General features: G+C 50.1%; 1 long non-coding RNA gene across 1 annotated transcript; it reads left to right on the top strand.

Moving 5' to 3' along the window:
- The first annotated feature begins 8856 nt into the window (after positions 1-8856).
- On the top strand, positions 8857-10238 carry LOC145039032 (uncharacterized). Its single transcript, XR_013679699.1, has 3 exons — positions 8857-8901; positions 9197-9278; positions 10166-10238. It is a non-coding gene; the product is annotated as an uncharacterized LOC145039032 (long non-coding RNA).
- Positions 10239-10971: the final 733 nt, after the last annotated feature.

The following is a 10971-nucleotide window of genomic DNA, read 5'->3' as shown; positions in this document are numbered from 1 at the left end:
TTCTCTATTCAACCCGGGGCGACGAAGATGTATAGGGATCTTCGTCTGGATTACTGGTGGCCCTGCATGAAGCGGGATGTGAAATGGTACGTCGAGCGATGTTTGACCTGCAGGAAGGTCAAGACCGAACATCAGAGACCGCATGGCAAGATGCAGCCGTTGGATATTCCACTGTGGAAATGGGAAGATATCACGATGGATTTTATCACGAAGCTTCCCAGGACCGCACGTGGAGTGGATTCGATTTGGGTCATCATGGATAGATTGACCAAGAGTGCTCACTTTATTCCGATTCAGGAGAGCCTATCGGCCGAAAAATTGGCCGACATCTATATCAAGGAGATTGTGGCAGGGCATAGGGTGCCAGTATCGGTGATCTCGGACAGGGATGTGCGTTTTACTTCCAGATTTTGGAAGAAATTCCATGACGAGTTGGGCACTCGTCTGCATTTTAGCACCGGCATTCACCCGCAGACGGATGGCCAGAGCGAGCGGACCATTTAGACTCTAGAGGATATGCTGCGGGCGTGCGTGCTAGACTTTGGTGGTAGCTGGGATACCTATCTTCCCCTGGCCGAGTTCTCCTACAACAACAGCTGCCACGCGAGTATCGAATGCCCTCCCTTCGAGATGCTGTACTGACGGAGGTGTAGGACCCCGATATGCTGGGGTGAAGTTGGCCAGAGGGTCATGGGGAGCACCGAAGTGGTGCTCAAGACGACCGAGAGAATCCAGCAGGTCCGGAGCAGGCTTCAGATTGCTCAGAGTCGGCAGAAAAGTTATGCCGACAAGCGTCGATCCGATTTGGAGTTCCAAGTCGGGGATATGGTTCTCCTGAAGGTGTCGCCTTGGAAAGGCGTCATTCGATTCAGGAAGCGGGGCAAGTTGGGCCCGCAATTCATCGGACCGTTTAGGGTCGTAGCTCGGGTGGGCAGGGTGGCGTACAGGTTAGATCTGCCAGCCGAGCTCAGCCAGATCCACAGCACTTTCCATGTTTCTTAGTTGCGGAAGTGCTTAGTGGACGATTCAGCAGTAGTGCCTTTGGAGGATATTCAGGTTGATGACAGCCTGAATTACATTGAGCGCCCAGTCGTAATCCTCGACAGGAAGTCGAAGGATTTGAGGAACAAGAGAGTGGAATTAGTGAAGGTGCAATGGCAGCACCGCAAGGGTTCGGAATAGACTTGGGAGTCGATGGACGAGATGATGGAGCATTACCCCGAGCTGTTTCAGGATCGAGCAGCAGACTTCGAGGACGAAGTCTAAAATAAGTGGGGGAGATTTGTAGCACCTGGTTTCTGGTATGTAAATCTTATTCGAATATTTCCTATTTTAGCCTTGGACTCGGCGAGTCATAGGTCCGACTCGCCGAGTAGAGACGCGACCCATGTCACGTTTTAAATTGGCGACTCGGCGAGTCCATATCCTGGACTCAGCGAGTCGCCGCTGTTGGATGAAACCCTAAGTTTCAGGGGTTTGCACCCTATTTAAACGACTTAACTGCCCCAAGCTAGCCCCCATTCACCCTTAGAGCCTTATATCCCTCGTCCTAAGCCGTTCCTTGAGAGTTTGAGACTTTTGTGGGTGTTTTTGAAGGTTTTGAAGGAGGAAAGAAGTAGATCCAGAAGAAGGAAGGCCATCCAAGCAACTATTGTGTTCTTCCAGCAGTTCCCTTGAGGTATAACCCGTTTTCCCCATGATTCTATGCTTAAAACTTCATTTGGGTCTTTCTTGGTCAAATCCCCAAGCTTGTATGTGCATTATATGTCGTAATAAGATGTTTGGCCTCTGGATCTAGGCAAGATTGAGCTCCAGGAGCTCAGATCTGTTAGCTTTATGGCCCCATGTTGCTTGTTAGCCCGAGATCTACCCTTTTAAGGCATTTTGAGCCCTAAAATCCATATTGGTGAATATCCACACGTGAAGTTGGAAACTTTACGTGTGATTTGTGTCCTAGAAGTCCAGATCTATGAATGGCATGGACTGAAATCGAGCAAATCGGTGTATTTGGTGGAAACATGGCGGCGACTCGGCGAGTCGTATAGGCGACTCGGCGAGTCTGGTCGCGAGTCACCGAATTGGTCCCTTTATGATGTATCGAGTTGAGCCGTGAGTCACAGGGGGTGACTCGGTGAGTTGGGAGCTGAACTCACCCATGTTAGGACTCGGTGAGTCAATGCCCTGACTCGGTGAGTCCAAGGCAATCTTCATAGATCAAGAACAGACTCGGTGAGTTGTTCATACAACTCGGCGAGTCTTAGCATAAGGGTTCTTCGGATGAAAATGAACTCGACGAGTTGTTCATAAAACTCGGCGAGTAGGATGAAGGAGTTGAATGTCAGTTTAGAAGATGAACTCGTCGAGTCATAGCCTAACTCGACGAGTAGAATCAGGGACCCAGGACAATTTTCTGGACAGGGACTCGGCGAGTTGGAGATCCACTCGGCGAGTCGGGTCAACTAAGAGTTGACTCCGATTTGACTTAGGGCTAGACCAGGGGTAAAATGGTCTTTTTACCCAAAGGACAGTAGCAGTGTATGATTAAGTATATTGTGGGAATTACAGCCGGGGAGTTTCCGGAGCAGCAGCAGTTGTAGTAGGTGATCAATTCCCACACAGACCAGCAGCTATTTCGAGGTGAGTTTCCTTCCAGTAGTAACGGGTCTAAGGCACCAAGGCCGACCCGTATAGACGAGACGTTAGTATTAGAGTGTGGGCCGAGCCCGTATCTCTTAGTTGAGTTGATTATGATATATGCCAGTATGATAGAGTTGTCTATACTTGTTGTCTGTGTGATACTTGTATGATATGAGTTGGCGGTTGAGTGTGGGCAAGGCCCGTATCTCTCCGAGAGTGGAGTGTGGGCTAGGCCCGTATCTCCCAGATAGCGAAGTGTGGGCAGGGCCTGTATATTCACGAGTGTGGGCATGACCCGTATCTCCCAGATAGCGAAGTGTGGGCAGGACCCGTATCTTCACGAGTGTGGGCGTGGCCCGTATCTCCTAATTGAATGTTGTTTGTTATATGCTTGCATGGTATGTGGTATTATGGGGGAACTCACTAAGCTTCGTGCTTACAGTTTCAGTTTTGGTTTCAGGTACCTCCTCAGCTAGGGGAAAGGAGCCGGCGCGGTAGCAGCATGTCACACACACACACACTCTCCGGTTTCCGCATTTACTAGCTTTTCTGGGATTGATACTCTGATATTCTAATTAGTTGTATGTTTTGGTTTTCAGACATGGTTCAGTTTATATTATGGTTGATCAAATGATGTTTTAGTTATTAATATTTTCCAAAGTAACGTTTTTAAACAAAAAAATTTTGGATGTGAAAATTGGGTCGTTACAAGTTGGTATCAGAGCCCTGGTTTGAGGGATTCGGACACGTCTTCGGGAGTGTCTGAACTGAAATCGAGGGATTGAAAGATTTTCTAAAAGAAAATGTTTTCTAAAATTTAGAAAAGAGCCTTGAGAAAGAACGAAGTGTGTGATGTGCGCGACCGGCCGAGCTCAAGTAAGTATTCCCCATAGTACCCATACAAGTTTATGTTATGTTTATCAGCTTTCGTAGAACCACATGCTAGAATAGGACTAAGGATCTAGGAGTGATGCCTTATGTGCCTACTACTTGTGTTTCAGTTGTATGAGAAATTGCATGCTAGTTATTGAGTAGACAGTAAGTAGGATAGCCTGAATAGGTTATGCCTGGTAGTATGAGCTTAGCACTATATGCTAGCTCAGTTCCTGAAAGTGGATAGAGTTAATTGAGGTTGTTAACCTTGTCTGAATGCTGCTTGCTTCGTGCTTCGTGGGACTCTGAATAATGGGAGTTAGCCATTAGGCAAATGCGTCACGTCACATGTAATCAGGATTGGATAATCTTAGAGAGCCGAATTTGATCCTACTGCGCAGCTCTTGTTTGAGTCCAACCGTTGTAGGGACGAGTCTGGTACTCGAAGGATTATCTGAGCCTCGTCACATGTGATGGTATTCAGGTAATGGCTAATTGGCATTATAATGAGGGCAAGCCTAGGATGAGTATAGCTGTGATCAGCAGTAGTGAAGGGGATCTGGTGGAGTCTAGGCATTCCTTGGAGAAGGTACGGATAGATGTGGAAGGTAGTATGGGCCCGTACTACTGAAAGTAGAGGATCCGTACCCGAACCAAGGAAGGCCAAGATAAGACCAGGGAACCTGTAAGTAGTATTGATCCCTCAGAAAGTAGAAGTATCACTAATGATTATTGTGATGTATTGCAGAATGGTGGTACTTCGATCGAGACCGGCAGATGGCGGTTCAGGAGAGGGGTCAGGTTCGGGATCAGGCTCCGAGCCGATTGATGAGAGGCTACGTGAGTTCATCACGTCAGAGATCACCAGGGGCATCCTTGAGTCGACCCCCATTCTCTTTGGGTCGATCAAGGAAGGGATCATAGAGTTGATGGAGGATCGCCTACGGGCATTCAGGAGCGATATGGCCTCTAGCCAGTCAGGATCTCGCACACTGTCCTTCAAGGACATCAGGGGCAGTGGTGTGCCGGATTTCCATGGGGTGAAGGACCCCATTGTCACCAGGCGATGGATTGCAGATATCGAGTCTGCCCAGTTGGCTAGCTTCTGCCCCGAGGGGTCGAAGGTGAGATACGCAGCAGGGTGTTTACAGGACCGAGCCCGGGATTGGTGGGAGTCAGTGGGTGACTCGTTGGGAGCCTCAGCTATCGAGGCAATGACCTGGTCGGACTTTGTGACCAGGTTCAGGGCAGAGTTTGCACCGGCGGTCGAGCTTCAGCAGCTGGCCAGTGAGTTTCTAGACATGAGGCAGACGATGGAGACTGTGGCGGAGATCACCGCCAAGTTCCGGGAGAGGGCTTTATTGGTGCCCCAGTATGCTGGTGACGAGGACATGAGGAGGACTCGTTACCATGATATGCTACGAGCTAACATCCGGGAGCATGTTAGCTTTTCGGCTTGCCCTACCCTGGACTCCATGATTGCCAGGGCTAGGGAGAGGGAGATAGATTTGGAGCACATCCGGAAACGGAAACTAGAGGACGGTCAGACAGGAGGGGCTTCAGGGAAGAAGACCAAGGGATCAAATGGTAGGCTGAAAGGCCAGTCAGGATAGAGCCGCGCTGGAAATGCGGCAGGACGCACGTGGGGGCATGTAGGATGGGATCAGGAGGCTGCTACAAGTGCGGCAAGACCAGGCACTTTAGCTGGGATTGTACTACTCCAGTTTCAGCTATTCAGACGTCAGAGTTGCTGTGTTTTCACTGCAACCAGAGGGGCCACAAGAAGGCCAATTGCCCCCAGTTGACAGTTGCAGCGCTAGTGAAGGCGCCAGCTCCAGCGACCCTACGAATCACGGATGGTCGGTAGGGCAAGGCAGAGGCTCCAGTGGTGAGGAGCCGGGCATTTTAGTTGACTGCGGAGGAGGCACGCGCCACACCCGATGTGGTGACTGGTATGATCCTTTCCCTCTATCTTTTTTTTTATGATGTTATCTTATTGATATGTGCTCTATATGTATATGTATGCATTAGGATCGTTCCATGTGAACGGCCTCCCAGTTCAAGTGTTATTTGATTCAGGTGCATCCCGATCATTCGTTTCCCTTGCACTTAGCAAGAAGTTTCATGAGTCATCGGGCGAGTTAGATTGCCCTTTGGAAGTGGAGATCGCTGACGATCGATCGGTGCGAGCATCGATCATATTTCGAGATTGCGTGCTGCGTTTGTTTGAGGAGCGCTATTTGGTAGACTTGGTTCCCATTCCGTTGCGTGGGAACAAGGTGATTATAGGCATGGATTGGCTGAGCCCTAATGGGGTGGTGATAGATTGCGCGCAGTAGCTTGTACGGGTCAGGACCCCAAGCGGGGGAGAGCTAGTGATTCATGGAGAGAGGCCGGATCCACTGTATGTTCAGCTGCGAGGGCTAGGCGCTACCTCCAGCAGGGATGCGCAGGATATGTCGCATATGTGATTGATACCCGGGAGGCGGGTAAGGCGACAGTGAGCGAGGTTTCGGTGGTTCGAGACTTTGCAGATGTTTTCCCAAAGGAGCTTCCTGGGATACCTCAGGAGCGACAGGTGGAGTTCAGGATTGACCTTGTCCCTGGCGCGGCTCCGATAGCCAAGGCGCCGTATCGGTTGGCCCCTCCCGAGATGCAGGAGTTGTCTACGCAGCTGCAGGAGCTGCTAGACAAGGGATTTATTCATCCGAGCAGTTCACCCTGGGGAGCCCCGATTCTGTTTGTAAAGAAGAAGGACGGGTCGCATCGGATGTGTATAGATTATCGGGAGCTAAACAAGGTAATGGTGAAGAACCGTTACCCACTTCCGAGGATCGATGACCTATTTGACCAGCTTCAGGGAGCATCTTGGTTCTCCAAGATTGATTTGCGTTCGGGTTATCATCAGATGAGGGTCAGGGAGGAGGATATGCAGAAGACCGCGTTTCGGACGTGCTATGGTCATTATGAGTTCGTGGTGATGCCGTTTGGGCTCACCAATGCTCCTGCCGCGTTCATGGACCTCATGAACCACGTATGCATACCGATGCTGGACCGGTCTGTGATAGTCTTTATCGATGATATCTTGGTTTATTCCAAGACTCGGGAGGAACACGAGGAGCATCTGAGAGAGGTATTGGAGACCCTGAGGAGGGAGAGCTTGTATGCCAAGTTCTCCAAGTGTGAGTTTTGGTTGCGCGAGGTGCAATTTCTTGGACACCTCGTCAACCAGAACGGGATTCTGGTTGATCCGGCCAAGGTCGAGGCTGTGATGAGATGGGAGGTCCTGAAGTCTCCATCTGAGATTCGGAGTTTCCTGGGATTGGCGGGCTACTATCGGAGATTTATCCAGGATTTTTCCAAGATAGTCGTACCCCTGACACAGCTGACGAAGAAATCCGTGGTCTTTCGGTGGGGACCTGAGCAGCAGGCTGCATTTGAGACGCTGAGACGGAGATTGTGTGAGGCGCCGATCTTAGCCCTGCCAGAGGGCGTAGAGGATTTGGTGGTCTATTGTGATGCGTCCGTTTCTGGGTTGGGCGCAGTACTGATGCAGAGGGGGCATGTCATTGCCTACGCTTCGAGGCAGCTCAAGCCCCGCGAGGCGAACTACCCGACGCACGATTTTGAGTTGGGGGCGGTGGTCTTTGCTCTCAAGATTTGGCAACATTACCTCTACGGGGTTCGGTGTACCATATACACGGACCACAAGAGTTTGAGGTACCTCATGGACCAGCCGAATCTGAACATGAGGCAGCGTCGGTGGTTGGATGTGGTGAAGGATTATGATTGCGAGATCCTTTACCACTCGGGGAAGGCCAATATGGTGGCCGATGCGCTTAGCCGCAAGGCGGTGCCGATCAGGGACGTCTACTTGAGGATGACCGTGGTGACTCCCCTGTTGGAGCAGATTCGGGAGGCTCAACAGGAGGCTATCAAGGAGGAGCATCGGAAGAGCGAGCGTGTGGTGGGTCAGGTTTCCTCCTTTGATTATGATGGCCGAGGACTTTTGACACTACACCGTAGGGTGTGGGTGCCGTATCACGGAGGCGTGCGCCAGATTTTGATGGAGGAGGCGCACAAGTCCCGATTCTCTATTCATCCCGGGGCGACGAAGATGTATAGGGATCTTCGTCTGGATTACTGGTGGCCCTGCATGAAGCGGGATGTGGCATGGTATGTCGAGCGATGTTTGACCTGCAGGAAGGTCAAGGCCGAACATCAGAGACCGCATGGCAAGATGCAGCCGTTGGATATTCCACTGTGGAAAAGGGAAGATATCATGATGGATTTTATCATGAAGCTTCCCAGGACCGCACGTGGAGTGGATTCGATTTGGGTCATCGTGGATAGATTGACCAAGAGTGCTCACTTTATTCCGACTCAGGAGAGCATATTGGCCGAAAAATTGGCCGACATCTATATCAGGGAGATTGTGGCAGGGCATAGGGTGCCAGTATCGGTGATCTCGGACAGGGATGTGCATTTTACTTCCAGATTTTGGAAGAAATTCCATGACGAGTTGGGCACTCGTCTGCATTTTAGCACCGGCATTCACCCGCAGACGGATGGCCAGAGCGAGCGGACCATCCATACTCTGGAGGATATGCTGCGGGCGTGCATGCTAGACTTCGGTGGTAGCTGGAATACCTATCTTCCCCTGGCAGAGTTCTCCTACAACAACAGCTACCGCGCGAGTATCGACTGCCCTCCCTTCGAGATGCTGTACGGACGGAGGTGTAGGACCCCGATATGCTAGGGTGAAGTTGGCCAGAGGGTCATGGGGAGCACCGAAGTGGTGCTCAAGACGACCGAGAGAATCCAGCAGGTCCGGAGCAGGCTTCAGACTGCTCAGAGTCGACAGAAAAGTTATGCCGACAAGCGTCGATCATATTTGGAGTTCCAAGTCAGGGATATGGTTCTCCTGAAGGTGTCGCCTTGGAAAGGCGTCATTCGATTCAGGAAGCGGGGCAAGTTGGGCCCGCGATTCATCGGACCGTTCAGGGTCGTAGCTCGGGTGGGCATGGTGGCGTACAGGTTGGATCTGCTAGCCGAGCTCAGCCAAATCCACAGCACTTTCCATGTTTCTCAGTTGCGGAAGTGCTTAGTGGACGATTCAGCAGTAGTGCCTTTGGAGGATATTCAGGTTGATGACAGCCTGAATTACATTGAGCGCCCAGTCGTAATCCTCGACAGGAAGTCGAAGGATTTGAGGAACAAGAGAGTGGAATTAGTGAAGGTGCAATGGCAGCACCGTAAGGGTTCGGAATGGACTTGGGAGCCGATGGACGAGATGATGGAGCATTACCCCGAGCTGTTTCAGGATCGAGCAGCAGACTTCGAGGACGAAGTCTAAAATAAGTGGGGGAGATTTGTAGCACCTGGTTTCTGGTATGTAAATCTTATTTGAATATTTCCTATTTTAGCCTTGGACTCGGCGAGGCATAGGTCCGATTCGCCGAGTAGAGACGCGACCCAGGTCACGTTTTAAGTTGACGACTCGGCGAGTCCATATCCTGGACTCGGCGAGTCGCCACTGTTGGATGAAACCCTAAGTTTCAGGGGTTTGCACCCTATTTAAACGACTTAACTGCCCCAAGCCAGCCCCCATTCACCCTTAGAGCCTTATATGCCTCGTCCTAAGCCGTTCCTTGAGAGTTTGAGACTTTTGTGGGTGTTTTTGAAGGTTTTGAAGGAGGAAAGAAGTAGATCCAGAAGAAGGAAAGCCATCCAAGCAACTATTGTGTTCTTCCAGCAGTTCCCTTGAGGTATAACCCGTTTTCCCCATGATTCTATGCTTAAAACTTCATTTGGGTCTTTCTTGGTCAAATCCCCAAGCTTGTATGTGCATTATATGTCGTAATAAGATGTTTGGCCTCTGGATCTAGGCAAGATTGAGCTCCAGGAGCTCAGATCTGTTATCTTTATGGCCCCATGTTGCTTGTTAGGCCTAGATCTACCCTTTTAAGGCATTTTGAGCCCTAAAATACATATTGGTGAATATCCACACGTAAAGTTGGAAACTTTATGTGTGATTTGTGTCCCAGAAGTCCAGATCTATGAATGGCATGGACTGAAATCGAGCAAATCGGTGTATTTGGTGGATGCATGGCGGCGACTCGGCGAGTCGTATAGGTGACTCGGCGAGTCTGGTCGCGAGTCACTGAATTGGTCCCTTTATGATGTATCAAGTTGAGCCGTGAGTCACAGGGGGTGACTCGGTGAGTTGGGAGCTGAACTCACCCATGTTAGGACTCGGCGAGTCAATGCCCTGACTCGGCGAGTCCAAGGCAATCTTCATAGATCAAGAACAGACTCGGCGAGTTGTTCATACAACTCGACGAGTCTTAGCATAAGGGTTCTTCGGATGAAGATGAACTCGACGAGTTGTTCATACAACTCGGCGAGTAGGATGAAGGAGTTGAATGTCAGTTTAGAAGATGAACTCGTCGAGTCATAGCCTAACTCGACGAGTAGAATCAGGGACCCAGGACAATTTTCTGGACAGGGACTCGGCGAGTTGGAGATCCACTCGGCGAGTCGGGTCAACTAAGAGTTGACTCCGATTTGACTTAGGGCTAGACCAGGGGTAAAATGGTCTTTTTACCCAAAGGACAGTAGCAGTGTATGATTAAGTATATTGTGGGAATTACAGCCGGGGAGTTTCCGGAGCAGCAGCAGCAGTAGTAGGTGATCAATTCCCACACAGACCAGCAGCTATTTCGAGGTGAGTTTCCTTCCAGTAGTAACGGGTCTAAGGCACCAAGGCCGGCCCGTATAGACGAGACGTTAGTATTAGAGTGTGGGCCGAGCCCGTATCTCTTAGTTGAGTTGATTATGATATATGCCAGTATGATAGAGTTGTCTATACTTGTTGTCTGTGTGATACTTGTATGATATGAGTTGGCGGTTGAGTGTGGGCAAGGCCCGTATCTCTCCGAGAGTGGGGTGTGGGCTAGGCCCGTATCTCCCAGATAGCAATGTGTGGGCAGGGCCCGTATCTTCACGAGTGTGGGCATGGCCCGTATCTCCCAGATAGCGAAGTGTGGGCAGGGCCCGTATCTTCACGAGTGTGGGCGTGGCCCGTATCTCCTAATTGAATGTTGTTTGTTATATGCTTGCATGGTATGTGGTATTATGGGGGAACTCACTAAGCTTCGTGCTTACAGTTTCAGTTTTGGTTTCAGGTACCTCCTCAGCCAGGGGAAAGGAGCCGGCGCGGTAGCAGCATGTCACACACACACACACACACACTCTCTGGTTTCCGCATTTACTAGCTTTTCTGGGATTGATACTTTGATATTCTGATTAGTTGTATGTTTTGGTTTTCAGACATGGTTCAGTTTATATTATGGTTGATCAAATGATGTTTTAGTTATTAATATTTTCCAAAGTAACGTTTTTAAACAAAAAAATTTTGGATGTGAAAATTGGGTCGTTACAGCTTCTTTTACTTTGGCT

Source organism: Lactuca saligna, chromosome 4 (genome assembly GCF_052625555.1).
Source record: "Lactuca saligna cultivar CGN05327 chromosome 4, ASM5262555v1, whole genome shotgun sequence".
NCBI classification, from domain to species: Eukaryota; Viridiplantae; Streptophyta; class Magnoliopsida; order Asterales; family Asteraceae; genus Lactuca; species Lactuca saligna.
This window is presented reverse-complemented; position numbering and strand designations above follow the sequence as displayed.